Source organism: Schistocerca americana, chromosome 3, assembly GCF_021461395.2.
Source record: "Schistocerca americana isolate TAMUIC-IGC-003095 chromosome 3, iqSchAmer2.1, whole genome shotgun sequence".
Lineage (NCBI taxonomy): Eukaryota > Metazoa > Arthropoda > Insecta > Orthoptera > Acrididae > Schistocerca > Schistocerca americana.
In genome coordinates this window covers 941911663-941927235 of record NC_060121.1, presented here as the reverse complement: position 1 = coordinate 941927235, position 15573 = coordinate 941911663, and the positions used below count along the sequence as shown (strand labels likewise).

The 15573-nt window shown below is 43.5% G+C and overlaps 1 protein-coding gene and 1 non-coding gene across 2 annotated transcripts in view; one reads left to right on the top strand and one right to left on the bottom strand.

Annotated features, from left to right (window-relative positions):
• The window catches only part of LOC124606836, a 357172-nt gene that overhangs the window by 34733 nt on the left and 306866 nt on the right, over positions 1–15573 (bottom strand). The window lies entirely within an intron of this gene.
• On the top strand, positions 10497–10571 carry Trnap-cgg. The gene has a single exon. It is a non-coding gene; the product is annotated as a tRNA-Pro (tRNA).

Here is a 15573-nt window from a genome sequence, read left to right as displayed (position 1 = left end):
GACATGTTCCATGGTCGACATGTCTGGCGAACGTGCAGGCCAGGGAAGCAATGGTATCCGTCGCTCTTCGAAGAAGGCCTGTACATTCCTCGCAATATGTGGCCACGCATCATCCTGTTGAAACGTGGGCTGTGGAGATGCCTGAAGCAGTGGGAGTACCTCAGGCTCCACAACATCCGTTAGGTACCGGTTGCTGTTCAAAGTGCCCGCAATACGTACGAGGTGAGATCCTCAAACCATCAGACCTGGTGTTTATCCGCTATGCCGCTCCACAATGCAGCCCTCCAGGATGCGCTCACCACGGTACCGCCGGACACGTATACGGCCATCACTGTAGGACACGTTGAAGCGGGACTCATCCGAAAAAGATTACGCGTTGTCACTCAGCACCCCACTGACGGTGTTTACGTGCCCATTGAAGTTGGAGGAGCTTGTGGTTTCTGGACAATGGATGCCGACGTAGTGGCATACGTGCAACCAGTCCAACCTGCAACAGACGGCGACGAGCCGTCGATGCAGACAAGTTCACACCTGTTGCAGTGCTCCAGCGACGAGCCAGCACTGTGGATGACGCTGTACGGTCCGTTAATAGACATGCGGACAAGATGACGGTCATCCCGTGCTGTTATGTTCCGTGGTCCATTTCCCGTTCGTCGCTGCGTAAGACCTTCCTCTATCCACTGCTTCCACACACGCGTCACTGTTGCAGCAGCACACCTGTGCGAGCCGAAATATCACGGTATGACAACCCCGTTTCCCGGAGTCCGATCATTCTGCCCCGTTCGAACTCGCTCACACGCCGATGTGGCTCCCTTTGACGTGGACGAGGCATACTGGCAGTCACTGGATTGTTTCCACCTCGTGTGACAGCTCCGCACCGACTACACTAGGCGCAACACCGACCCTGCCGGACCGACACGAGGTGGCTCTGCTCGACGTACGTGCACTCCCATCTCGCAGCAAAACGTATCACGCATTGCTTGCACACCCGCCGCCACTTCCACCAAGTGTGGCGCTATTCGGGTAATTCCTTCCCGGTGTTGCACTTTTCACAAACGGCAGTGTATTTATTACTGTCAGTTAACAATGACTGGGCAATATAAAATCTTTTTATCGAGATATAAGATTTTATGGTTTTACTTCTTTAACCACTACCTAACCCTTTGTATTGAATTATCTTTTGCTATCGTTTCTGCCTGCTATGGACCACTAAGATTTTTCTCTCTTCCCTGATTGTGTTTTCCTCTTTTGCCAGTAGATTTTCATTTTGGCTGACTGTGCTTCTTTTCTGTGTTTTGACCATTTGCGGGCAAGACGTGGAACTGGCTTAGTAAGCGAAATAAGGTTTTTCGTAATTTTGACTTTTCTCTGGAAACTTTTCGATCCTGAATGTCATCAAATGAAATTTCAGCTTCCTGTAAATCCTTTACTTGGCTTGCCCACTTTGAATACGATTTTGTTTTCGAAATTGATGAATGTATGCGATGAGTAAGTCTTTGCGGGTTCATTCTTTCCAGATGACCAAAAAATCATCATTCTCCGCTTCCTCATGCTGGTAACAATGTCTTCTGTATGGTCGTATAATTCACAGTTTTGTCTTCGGCGGAGTTCTCAGTTTTCTTTGATGGGACCAAGGATTTTCCTCAAAATTTTCCGGTCTTTTATTTCAAGTTTTCGTAGTGGTCCTTTCATCGTCATGTTTAAACATTCTGATGCATACAAAGCTGACGGTCTAATTACGGTGTTATAATGACAAAGTTTTAGGTTTAAAGACAGGCTTTTGCTTTTGTATAAGTCTTTGCACAGACGGAAAGCACCTTCTAGTTTAGAACACCTACTTTCTACAGCTGCATTTTCTGAACCGCCATCAAGTGTAATTATTTCTCCAAGATATTTAAATTTCTTCAACTGCTTGATTTTCTCTTGTTGTATTTCAATATGAGGAGGAGCGTATTTGATGTTTGTGATGAATTCAGTTTTGTTAAATGCTATTTTTAGGCCAGTCTTAGCAGCAATTGATTGTAGGCTGGACACTTGAACCATAGCTTCGTCAATGTTATTTGCAGTTAGTGCCATATCAGCAAAAGCGAAACAGTTTCCACTGAGGCCATTTCTTGTGTGTCCAATTTGAATTCCATAACCTGGCGGTCCGGTTGTTTTCCACTCTCTGACTATCTTTTCCAGAACACAGTTGAAAAGAAATGGAGGGAGCAGGTCGCCTTGTCTCACCCCTGTACAGATTTCAAATGGTTCTCATAGTTCGCCTCTGAACTTGACCTTTGACGCTGTGTTATTTAAAGTGGCGCTTATCAGATTGATTGTTTTCCTATGTAGACCAAATTCGGCAAGGGTGTTGTTTATTGTTTCTCGATCAATTGAGTCATACGCTTTTTGAAAGTCGACGAAGGTCACAACAAACGTTTTTGGTCTTAATTTGGCGTACGATATAACAGACTTCAGGTTATGGATCTGCTCTGCAAAGGATCTTTATGTCCTGAAATCAGCTTGATATTCGCCCAATTGTTGATCTAAGACTGATTCAGCTGTGTTTAACAACAGTCTGCAAAAGATGTTGTATGTCGTTGGTAGCAAAGAGATTCCTCAGTAATTATTCAGATCACTCTTATCGCCTTTTTTATGAAGTGGGTAAATAATTGCTACGGTCCAATCGCGAGGTAGAGTTTGTTTCCCAAATCTTTGCTATGATATCATGGAGATGTTTCATTGTATCATGATCTGCGTATTTCCACATTTCAGTCAAGATGCGGTCCTCACCTCCAGATATTTTTCAAGCCTTGTGTACTTTACACGGTAAGTTTAGCAATATGATTATCAATATTTGTGGACACACAATTTCATTAACAACTTGTAAACTCTCTTCTAAATCAGGCCAGGCAACTTCTTCGTAAATCGATATCAGTGCTTGCTCCGAGATCGGCTGAGAGAGAGGCACGGCCGTATGAATCTTTACCGGCGCAATGTCTAACATATAGGTCTGAATGTTAAAAAAATCTTCTCGAGTCATAAAATTCTCAAATCGTAACATAACCCAAAGCAGTACTAAAAAAGATTGTCTGGGCTAATCCCGGACGTATGGTAAGCCTACTGCTGGGTGACTTTGCTAAATTTGGTTTGCGAAACAACTCCGCCTTCGACCACATTAGGAAACAACATGCAATAGCAGCTGCAGGTAACGTCTCTTTTCTGAGCCATAAATCACTGCTGCAGTAAACCGGCACGTCACTTCAGAGCGCGTCACGCCATTCGCCTCCCGCGGCGGTGTCGCCGTCGCCGCCTCCATCGCATGCCTCGCGGTGGAGCAGCTGCGCAGCTCAGCTGAGCCGACGCTCGGCCCGCGCCACAGTAGTTACTGAGCAGGTGCGGTGCGGCGTGGCTGCCGCCGAGAACGCAGGCTTCCAGAGCCCACTACAAGTTCCCGGCACGCGCGGGGGAGGGGGGGCTCCAATATCAACTCCTTACCTGCCCTGTGCTCAAACACTGGATCGATGTATGGGCAGTCAAATGGAAACCGAACGCACGCCACAACGGGACCACGGAATGGTTCCACTGCAAAGTAATCACCATAGGCTTTAAGAGATTTATTTATCACCCTGCAGACGAGATGAGTTCCTGTTTCGCAGAACGCTGTCTGTCGCCGATGGCTCCACGACCGCACCCATTCTTGCATTACCACGTACGACCACGAAGGTCTTTCTTCAGGTCGCCAAAGATCTCAAAACCACGTGATGAAAGATCAGGGCTGTACCCATCATATTGAAGTGGTTCCCAACCAAATCGGTGAAGCGGAGCCTTCGTCCAGTTGGCAGAGAGAGAGAGAGAGAGAGAGAGAGCCAGGCGCTGCCATGCAACAGGACGAGTCCGTCCGATGGAATTCCTGGTGCGTCGCAGTTTCTGCAAAGTGTCTTGACAGCGCTGCGCATTTATCATGATTCTACGAGCGGTGGGAAGGAGATGGTCTTCATGCCCTTACCAGAACTTGTGCGAACAGTTGTGGAATCCTTTGACGAGAGAGATTTGGGATTGTTACACTGTTGGCTTTGCCGTTTGCCCTCGGTCGGAATCATCCTGCTGCACGGTAACGCCCGCCCTGACACTGCCAATCGGACAAAATCGGAACACATCATCACATCATCGTCACCACACCACCACCCCACCATGACACATCATACCATACCATACCATACCATACCATGACACATCATACCATACCATACCATACCATACCATGACACATCATACCATACCATACCATACCATACCATGACACATCATACCATACCATACCATGACACATCATACCATACCATACCATACCATACCATGACACATCATACCATACCATACCATACCATACCATGACACATCATACCATACCATACCATACCATACCATGACACATCATACCATACCATACCATACCATGACACATCATACCATACCATACCATACCATACCATGACACATCATACCATACCATACCATACCATACCATGACACATCATACCATACCATACCATACCATGACACATCATACCATACCATACCATACCATGACACATCATACCATACCATACCATACCATACCATACCATGACACATCATACCATACCATACCATGACACATCATACCATACCATACCATACCATACCATACCATGACACATCATACCATACCATACCATGACACATCATACCATACCATACCATACCATATCATACCATGACACACCATACCATGACACACCATACCATACCATACCATCATCATCACACCATACCATACCATCATCCCATACCATACCATCATCATCCCATACCATCATCATACCATACCATATCATCATCATACCATACCATATCATCATCATCATCATCATCATCATCATCATCATCATCATCATCATACCATACCATCATCATCATACCATACCATATCATCATCATCATCATCATACCATACCATACCATATCATCATCATCATCATCATACCATACCATACCATCATCATCATCATACCATACCATACCATCATCATCATCATCATCATCATCATACCATACCATCATACCATACCATCATCATCATCATCATCATCATACCATCATCATACCATACCATCATCATACCATATCATCATCATCATCATCATCATACCATCATCATACCATACCATCATCATACCATATCATCATCATCATCATCATCATACCATACCATCATCATACCATACCATATCATCATCATATCATCATCATCATCATACCATACCATCATCATACCATACCATATCATCATCATCATATCATCATATCATCATCATATCATCATATCATCATCATATCATCATCATATCATCATCATATCATCATCATATCATCATCATATCATCATCATATCATCATCATATCATCATCATATCATCATCATATCATCATCATATCATCATCATATCATCATCATATCATCATCATATCATCATCATATCATCATCATATCATCATCATATCATCATCATCATATCATCATCATCATATCATCATCATCATATCATCATCATCATCATATCATCATCATCATCATATCATCATCATCATCATATCATCATCATCATCATATCATCATCATCATCATATCATCATCATCATCATCATATCATCATCATATCATCATCATCATATCATCATCATCATATCATCATATCATCATCATCATATCATCATATCATCATCATCATATCATCATATCATCATCATCATATCATCATATCATCATCATCATATCATCATCATCATATCATCATCATCATCATATCATCATCATCATCATATCATCATCATATCATCATCATATCATCATCATCATATCATCATCATCATCATATCATCATCATCATCATATCATCATCATCATCATATCATCATCATCATCATATCATCATCATCATCATATCATCATCATCATCATCATCATCATCATCATATCATCATCATCATCATATCATCATCATCATCATCATATCATCATCATCATCATCATCTGTACAGTCAGCATCTTTCACTGCGTGGTTTTCACATCATTGGCGACCTGAAGAAAGGCACGCGTGCATATTGGCTTCAGTCGGAAAAAGGAAGTGCTGGAGTGGGTGCGATTGCGCATCCGTCACCAGCCGATCGCGTTTTGCGGAACAGCAATTTATCGTCTCGTGACGAGTGTCACAACGCGTATGGTGATTACTTTTGAATGTAACGACTCCAGTTTGGTCCCGTTGTGGCAGGTGTTCGGTTTTCATTTGACTGCCCCTTGTATTTAGCAGAAAACTTAAATCGACAACAAAATTTCGAATGTCCTGCAGCTCCCAGCCCGATGGGCGCCACTCCGGTGGCTTGCGTGCTGGTTTCGCGGCTTATAATGTCGCAGCATATTGCTGAAGTGTGTGGGACCCAACAGCAAACACAGGACAGAAACAGGGTATATTGGACGCACACAATGACGGGGAGCACGAATAATGATCTCGTCTGTTTGCCCCATGTAAGAATGTCTTTTGAAACACTATCAAAATTGCTTTCCACGTCTATTCGGTGACATCTGATTCTAACATCCGAGTTTCCTTTTAGCGCCTCTAGAGGCAAACTACCAAGCGAAAGCGTACTTATCGAATGTCAAGACAGCACTACAATTTCGTTTCTTGTGAGGAATCTACGAATCCACTTCAACCCCCTGCAGCAAAGATAAGATTAGACTAATTATAGCACCCACAGAAGTGTTTCAGCAGTCATTCTTCCCGTGCTCCAAACCAAAACTTAACGGGAACAAGCACTAATTAATGATACACACTGCCATGCAATTCACAGTGGTTTGCAGAGTATCGACGTGTATGTTTGTTGCGCAAAATATGCAATTCCTGCATTTTCCTTTACAACGTCTCTCTATGCGTAAGAAAATTCAATTAACGGCGGTCGAGAGCAAAACTGTACAACACGGTAATAAGTGAATACGAAATGTTAATTTCATTATTGGATTTTTTAAATTTTCAATTTATAATGTACCTTCTAAGCTTTAAATTCAGTTGTCTGAGCTTAACACACTTACCCAACTAACAGACACAGCCACGCGATTCCTCATTTGACCTCACGCGGATGAGGGAATCTAAACCAGGGCCTTCTTATCTTTGGGTTCGGCAACGCTGAACTTTTAGAGCACTGAAACCTTCTCGCGATACAATGTACGAAAAATTCAAGTACTTAGCTTCTCATGCGGGTTGCTAATTTCCGTTTTTAAGAAGTGGCATAATGTGGCCAAGCACTTCGGACGTGCGACAGTGGTTGCGATGCAAAACGGTTGTTGCAACGTGTGAAACTGCTTGACATAATACTGCCAACACTAGAATTCGCCGACATGTACACAAACTGATAATCGGCCTATGCGCACTATATGCAAAAAAAGGCATGCAAACAATTCAAAAAACGGCAGAAAAGGGACAAGACGCCATACGCTCGAAATTCACTGAACGGTATGGAATCATATACACGTTTTCTAATTAAAGAGACATTCATTGGCAGTGTTCCTCCTGTGTGGGTGGAGAGGGAGCGTGGGAGGGGGGGGGGGGGGGGGGAAGGCACTTGCCGTACGACTCTTCCTACTTCTCGGTGGAAACACAGGAATATTATGAGAAGTAATGAGAAAACGAAGGCTGGCATTTTTTTTTTCGGGTATTTATATAGAGTGCAAAAGAACAGATTAACCAAGAAGATATCGAAATATTTCAGGTAGAAAATGAAATTGGAGCAACGAAGTGAAAAAAAGGATTCAGAAAACACAAAAGCTGAAGAAATAATTGAAACAAGTATTTGGCGAAAAGTATTAAATGTGGAAGGATTCGAGGGGGGAGTGAAAGGATAGTGGTGTGAATGGGTCAGCACACACGAAGAAAAAACTTCGATTAAAGAGTAATAGAAGAAAACAATGAATGAAGATCAAACTGGCACGTGGTCCTTACGTGGTTCATCCGAGAAGAAAAAATAAGTAGTTTTCATTCTCCGTAATAAAAGAGAGAGAGAGAGAGAGAGAGAGAGAGAGAGAGAGAGAGAGAGAGAGTGTGTGTGTGTGTGTGTGTGTGTGTGTGTGTGTGTGTGTGTGTGTGTGTGTGTATACACAAATCTCAGTCGGCTCTTAACCGGTCCAAAACTGTCTTGTTGACTTTCCTCGTAAAAGTGCAAATTATTATTATTATTCTTATTATTATTATCATTCATTCCCATTTAAAGAGAGCGAGTGAGCTTTAATTCCCTAATGATCATTTTTTATGTTTTTTCTGAGCCCAAATTTTCTTCATGTGTTCACTGTTGTTTCTTCCGCTCCGCTGTCCATTTGCATCCTGGTCTCTTCTGTGTCAAATTTATGTTTTTTGATGATGTTCCCGAATTCAGTTCTATTTTCTGCATTGATTACTGTTATGTGTGCTTGTCTGAGGTCCTCTTCAACTTCTTTTATCCATTTTGTTTTTCCTCTGCCTGAGCTGATGACTAAGAATTCGCTTTGAAAATCTGTTTTTCATTCATCCTGTGGATACGTCCGTAGAACTGCACTCTTTTCCTTATTGTATCAATCTTCTCTGTGTATTTATATAATTCTGATGATGGTCTCTTCTTCCAGATTCCTTGCTCCTTTATCGGACCAAAAATTTTCCTGAGAATTTTCATTTCTTGTTTCTCTATTTCTTTGATTTTAGTTTGCCGACCTATTTGTGTTGTTTCAGATGCATGCAGTGCCTCTGGAAGTACGATGTGTGACGTCCTTAGGCTAGTTAGGTTTAAGTAGTTCTAACTTCTAGGGGACTGATGACCATAGATGTTAAGTCCCATAGTGCTCAGAGCCATTTGAACCATTTGTAAGTACGACAGTGTTTTAGTGCCTCAATTTTGCGTTAATGGATATGGACTTTTTGTTATAATAGTTCCACGTGAGTTTATATGCTTTCTGTAGTTTTTTTTATTCTTTCCTCATTGGCCTTTAGGTTGATCCCTGATGGTTGGATTATTTCTCCCAGGTACTTAAAATGTGGTACTTGTACAATATTCCCATGGGTTGTCACAATAGGCAATTTGTCTTGTGGCACTCTTCCTATGTACTGGGTTTTCTCATACGAAATTTGCAGGCCAGTTCTCTCTGCAATTTCGTGTAACATCTCTATGGCGTTAGTGGTTTCTTTTCAATTATTTGTGAGGATTGCAAGGTCATCTGCAAAAGCTCAACACTTCACATTGAATCTATTATCTTTTCTAATGCCAATTTGGATTCCTTTCACTTCTTTTTCCCATGTCCTGATAATTTATTCAAGAATGATATTAAATAGTAATGGTGAAAGTCCGTCACCCTATCGCACTCTAGTCTGGATTTCAAATGGTTCAGAGATATCCCCCATAAATTTAACCTTGGAGACTGTCAGTTAATGTCTGCCGCATTATTGCTCTATCTGTCAATGCTGAATTCTTCCAGCGCGTTGCACAGCGCTACTCTGTCTATTGAGTCGTAGGCCTTTTTAAAATCTACACAAGTCACCACTGTGTTTCGGGTGTTTCTCATGTGGAGAATCATTTACAGATTCCAGATCTGTTCTATGCATGATCGTCCCTTGCGAAAACCAACCTGGTATTCTCGTATTTACCGTGGCACGTCCTCGCGCATTACCTGGGCAGAAACGTGAGCCCGGCGGGCAGGGAAGGGAAGGGACTGCCGCCGGCGGGGGAGTTGCACAAGCGGTGCACCCTCATCATATTTACGGGCGGCGCCTTGCGCAAGGCCCGCGCCGGCATCTAGGCCGCGTGGCGCAACCACTGCGCTAGCCTAGGCTAGAGCCGCCCTTCACCTATTACTGGCTAGGCCGCCGTCACGAACGTCGTGGGGCTGGGGCTAGCACAGTCACGGAGCTGACACGCTACTCGCCCTCGCCACAGGCCCGCGCGCGCACACAAAGGACACGCCAGCCAGCAGCGTGTTCTCAGGGGCCCACAGCCCATCTCCACGGTTTCACTGTCGCCTGCTCGTAACGTAACTGAATTATCCGAGTTCCTCCCGAGCTTTGAGAGGCAGGAACCAAAAATCCTAAACTTCTCTTTCTGACAAAATTATCAATGTCGGATGGAATGAAATGATCGTATGGCATTGTTGGCTGGGAGGCCCTATGCGGGGGAGTTCGGCCGCCGTATTGCATGTCCTTTTTAGTTGACGCCACTTCGGCGACTTGCGAGTCAATGATGAAATGACGACGGACACACAACACCCAGTCATCTCGAGGCAGAGAAAATCCCTGACCCCGCCGGGGATCGAACCCGGAACCTCGTGTCCGAGAAGCGAAAACGCCACCACACGACCACGAGCTGCGGACAATGTCGGATATATCACGTCAATGGAAACTGTAAATATACCACGACGAGGTACTGGCAGAAGTAAAGCTGTGCGTACCGGGCGTGAGTCGTGCTTCGGTAGCTCAGTTGGTAGAGCACTTGCCCGCGGAAGGCAAAGGTCCCGAGTTCGAGTCTCGGTCGGGCACACAGTTTTAATCTGCCAGGAAGTTTCATACCACGACTGTCTCTGTATTTTAGTAGATGGTGACCTCACGTTCAAGTGATTACTTGACTAGACAGTCATCCTCTATGTAGCTAACAATACTCTCCCCGCGTTTCGTGGCATTACAACACATCTTGTGAGCAGAGGTCTGTGCGGATGACAAATGGGATCCTTAAGCGCCTCGCCCGCTTCGAGACCGCTAAGCCTTCTTCTGTTTTCACAATCCGCTTTAACCTTTTCGGTATGCCGGCACTCTGGCAGTAGGATTGCCCACGTCCTAAATTTTCGCCTCTTGAAGTTGGGTGGTGTAATTTACACTCCTCAGAGGCCGATTACAACCACACTTTAATCCGACATCAAATGGTACTGCGGGGATTAGGTTGGGAAATGAGACATTATAAGTAATAGATCAGTGTTGCAATTTGGGCAATAAAATAGTTGACGATGGTTGAATTAAAGAAGATATAAAATGCTGACTGCCAATAGCAAGGAAATATGATGCTATAAAAGGATGCTGAAAAATCAGATGGATAAATCGCGTACCGAATGAGGAGGCACAGGACAGTATTGGGGAGAAAATAAATTTACTTCCGAAGTTGATTAAAAGAAGGCATCTTTGACAGAACACACACTGGGGCATCAAGGAACCGTTAATTTGGTAATGGAGAGAAGTGTGGGCCTAAAATATTAAGGGAGACGAAGGGATGAATACAGTATGCACGTCCGAATAGGTGCAGCTTGCGCTACTTATTCGGAGATTAAGAGGTTCGCACAGGATCGTCTAGCGTGGAGACCTGCATCAAACTAGTATTCGGATTGAAGACTGCTACTACTACAACAACAACTTATCTTATTCCTCGAACATTACGCAAGTTACAACTTTCTGTCGTAAATAACGAAACATTGTGAGAAAATGTTGTGCAAAATGTATCCGCCACATGGGAAAGCCAAAGTCGTGTTACATGGTGTCACACACAGGTTACACAGTTTGACGTTTAGTTCCTTTATCAAACGTACGTTAGTTAATTTTAAATCTTCTTAACTTCCTACTCAATTTAATAAGCGTAGCATTGTGTACTTTTAAGTATGTTTAAGAGAAACGTTAATAGAGTCACTAGTTGTTTATCGAACAGTGTGTGTTATGAATGTGACAAACAGGAGTGAAACCATTAAGCGAAGATTCTAATGGATGCAGTATGGTAGAAGAGCTTTGTGGCTGGCTCCTTTTGGCAGACGTTGCGCCACGGAAGGCAGTGGTCGTAATTCCATTAATCTGCAGTCGTCGTACGGCTTCCAGTGGCAGCAGCTGCTGCTGTTGTTGTTGCTGCTGCTGCTGCTGCTGCAGCACGGCTGTATCACAATAGCAGGTACCATCCCTAATTTTTAGTTTTTTAATGCTGTCACCGAAACATCGTATCTGTACAACCGCCTAAGAAACACGACAATTTTTGAACTTTGGAATTTGTTCCTTACAGTACTTTTTGTCGTATATATTTATCGATCACAAAACAAATGTGGGACAAAAGAAAATGTGAATCCCATCTCCGTAACCCAATCGAAAACTGACAAACCTTTGCTTCGATTTCGCCAAATTTTTACCGAGTTGTTGTTGTTGTTGTTGTTGTGGTCTTCAGTCCTGAGACTGGTTTGATGCAGCCCTCCATGCTACTCTATCCTGTGCAAGCTTTTTCATCTCCCAGTACCTACTGCAACCTACATCCTTCTGAATCTGCTTAGTGTATTCATATCTCTTGGTCTCCTCTACGATTTTTACCCTCCACGCTGCCCTCCAATACTAAATTGGTGATCCCTTGATGCCTCAGAACGTGTCCTACCAACCGATCCCTTCTTCTGGTCAAGTTGTGCAGCTCTTGAGAAATGTAACTCTGAGTTAGTCTCTGCGAATATGACGAATATGCGCTTCAGCAGGACAGTGGAAACTCATAACAAAGACAAGCCATGCAATAAGATTCCGTACCACTTAAAAATTTCGCATCAGTTATAGAGAAGTTGTAAATCCTGTACCATCTTCATTTTACGGATGGCTTACGGCAGCGCAGATGAAGCGACTTAACAGAAGTGCGTAAATGAGTAATTTCGCAAATACGGTTAAAAATTCTATGAAGTATTATAATGTATATTTGGCACATTGAAAGAAGTAGTTCAAATAAACAACGAAGTGAGAAACACAGCTTTTGCATTTTGGAAGGAGACTGTGTACACGAGGAAATAAGCGTATAAAGGGCCTGGAGGGCGATAAAAATGCATAAAAAGAAGCAGACATGTACAGATCCACTTTCACAATGTAGTTTCAGAAATACAACGAGTTGCGCAGATTACTTATACTCTGAAGTGCACAGACATGTTTCGATAAATAGAAAAAGAAATATGTTTTGCACACGGCTGAGTTTATAAACGCAAATAATTGCGCGAAGACGTATTTCACTTTTCCCACCGTTTAAGCTAGAGTATTTCATAAGAAGCCGAAAAAAATTAACACTAAACTCGGGAGTAAGAAAGGCAGGCTCCCAAGTGTCTGCTGCGAAAACCTGCACGGCTTATTTCCTTACTGCGTCTCGACTGGGCGTAAAGGATGTCACGGTCTACTTTCACTATGTATTGGACTTCGACATATGGTTACTGTGGCGGACCACTCTGGCCCAGGCTTTGTGTGTGCCTCCATTTTCTTTCACCATTTCTGTATTGTCCTTCCTGACGTTCGTATTATTTGTGTTTTGTACACCTGCATGTCATACATAGATATGTAATTTGTCATACATAGATATGTAATTTCAATGTAATTCTAGACGTCACTTAGCCCAGTAGGAGAATCAATGTCAGTAATATCAGAAGAAGGATGATTTGAAAGAGGGGAGAGACTGGGGAAGATTCATCGTAGAAAACGATATAATATACTATGAATATACTAAAGCCTCAAAACTTGTCCGTGACAGCCCTTCGTGAATTTGAATAATTCAACTATGCTACAAATCAACCTGCAGAATGCAGAACCAGATATATAACGTTTTACTTTGAGAGGTACTAATAAACGGGCGAGCTGTATAATGAGTACGTTATTCTGCTGTCCAAGTTTAATTCTGAGTGGTGGTTTCTACGATCAGTGGCCCGTTGCGTCTCGTGCAATAAAAATTGGTTTCTTTTCTTGGTTTGTTTTGAATGTAAAACTTCGGGGCAGACGTCGCAGTATTATTAGGTTGTGGAATCGATGTATCTGCTCCAGACTAGCGGTCGACGAGACAGCGAAGCGTCAGCACCAAAGATATCGAAGCAGTCATTCCGGGTAGGGAGTAGCTAGAAAGGCGTTTATGCAATCACACCGTTAGATAACTGGCATTCGCGAACACAAAATACCGCAGTACAAACATTTAAAGCGTGTCACGTAGGTCAATGCCAGCTTTAGATATGTATCCAACAATTATCTCGCAGTAACTCAGCAGATTATATTACCTATGTGCTATTAATGGACGGTTCAATGTAAGGACTTTACACCATTTTTCACCTGACGAAGTGTGTTACCAGTGATTTAGATGGAAGACACTAATTTTCCTACTTTATTACTCCGCAGAAATTACAAAACTGAAGCGTGAAGAACGGCTTTCTACAAAATTATATGAAGTAGGCTGTTTCCTCGCTTTATCAATATTTTGAAACACTGGCTACTAGCATCCCAGGGATATTTTTTATCACATCAACCCTTCCTCTCAAATACTAGTATACAATTCACCTACTTGTATGATTGAGTTACACGTATTCATTTTGTGTGTGACATTTGTATTTTGTGTCCGCAGCCTGTGTCAAACGAGTAGAAGTGTAGAGAAATGACATGTTTGATTGTAGGCCCCTGTAGGAGGCATAGCCAGGCTACAGCAATATGAACTTTTCATACAACAGTATTAACAGAATAGTAACAGCGATACGAATCAGTTAAACGAAATTGGAAGCGTTTTAATCTCTCTCTAGAGTGGACACCACACTTTCCTAATTGATGAAAAATAGCATTCCTTGATATTATTAGTGTGAGTACAGCCGCGGAACTGCACATTACAGGCTTCTTGCTCCCCTCACGTAAAACTGTGTACCGCTGAATAATAAGTCCTCCGAGTCAGTCTGAAGCAATGCCTATGCATCTCGTACGTCGCGCAAACAGCGTGCACAAATGGTAACGCAAGAAGTGGCTCTTATTTCGCAAGAGTACAAATGCAACGGGCAATCTCACGTGTAACACGCCGGGTAAGCAATGAAGAAACCCCTGGAACAGATGGAAGCACCGTGAACGAGTGGGCCGTGAGCGTGCACGCAGCCGAGGGCACTCCTTGGCGTGAAGGCGAGCCGGAGGGAAATGTCGCCACTTCGCGACCCTCTGGCGGCGGCGGCGGCGGCAGCGGCAAGGGCGAGAGTCGCTTTTCATCGCGCGCCACTGCCAGTCTGTCCTTGCAACGGTGCACTAGCTGAGGGTTAGCGCACGCACACACGCGCACATATATGCGTCTCAAGTTCCACGGTCGACTGCTGTGTTCACGGTACGCCATCACGAATGATCGATACTCCTCATTTCGTCACTAGGCAAGACCTACACAGCAGGCTGCCCGAGGACTGAGCAGCCAGAAGGCAAATGGGACTTTATCTCTGCCACCCCACCCCGCTCGCAATGTGAATCCACACAACTGTGGGGGCAATGATCTCCAGAAAACACGCGGGTTCTAGCCTGAAGTCTCTTTCGATTCCAAATTTATCGAGTCCCGTCATTACTGGCCGTTACGAAGTTTATGTCCTAATGTCCATTTAGTTGGAGATGCCACGTACGGGAACGGCAATCGCATATAATGCTTTGCTCATCGCGTCTAACGTTGGTTTGATGAAATTTTCCATACCGGTCGCTTGCCAATTACCTTCTTCATTGAAGCACAACTGCTACTTCCCACATTATCAATGACCTGCGGTATGTACCACTTCCCTCAGCTGTA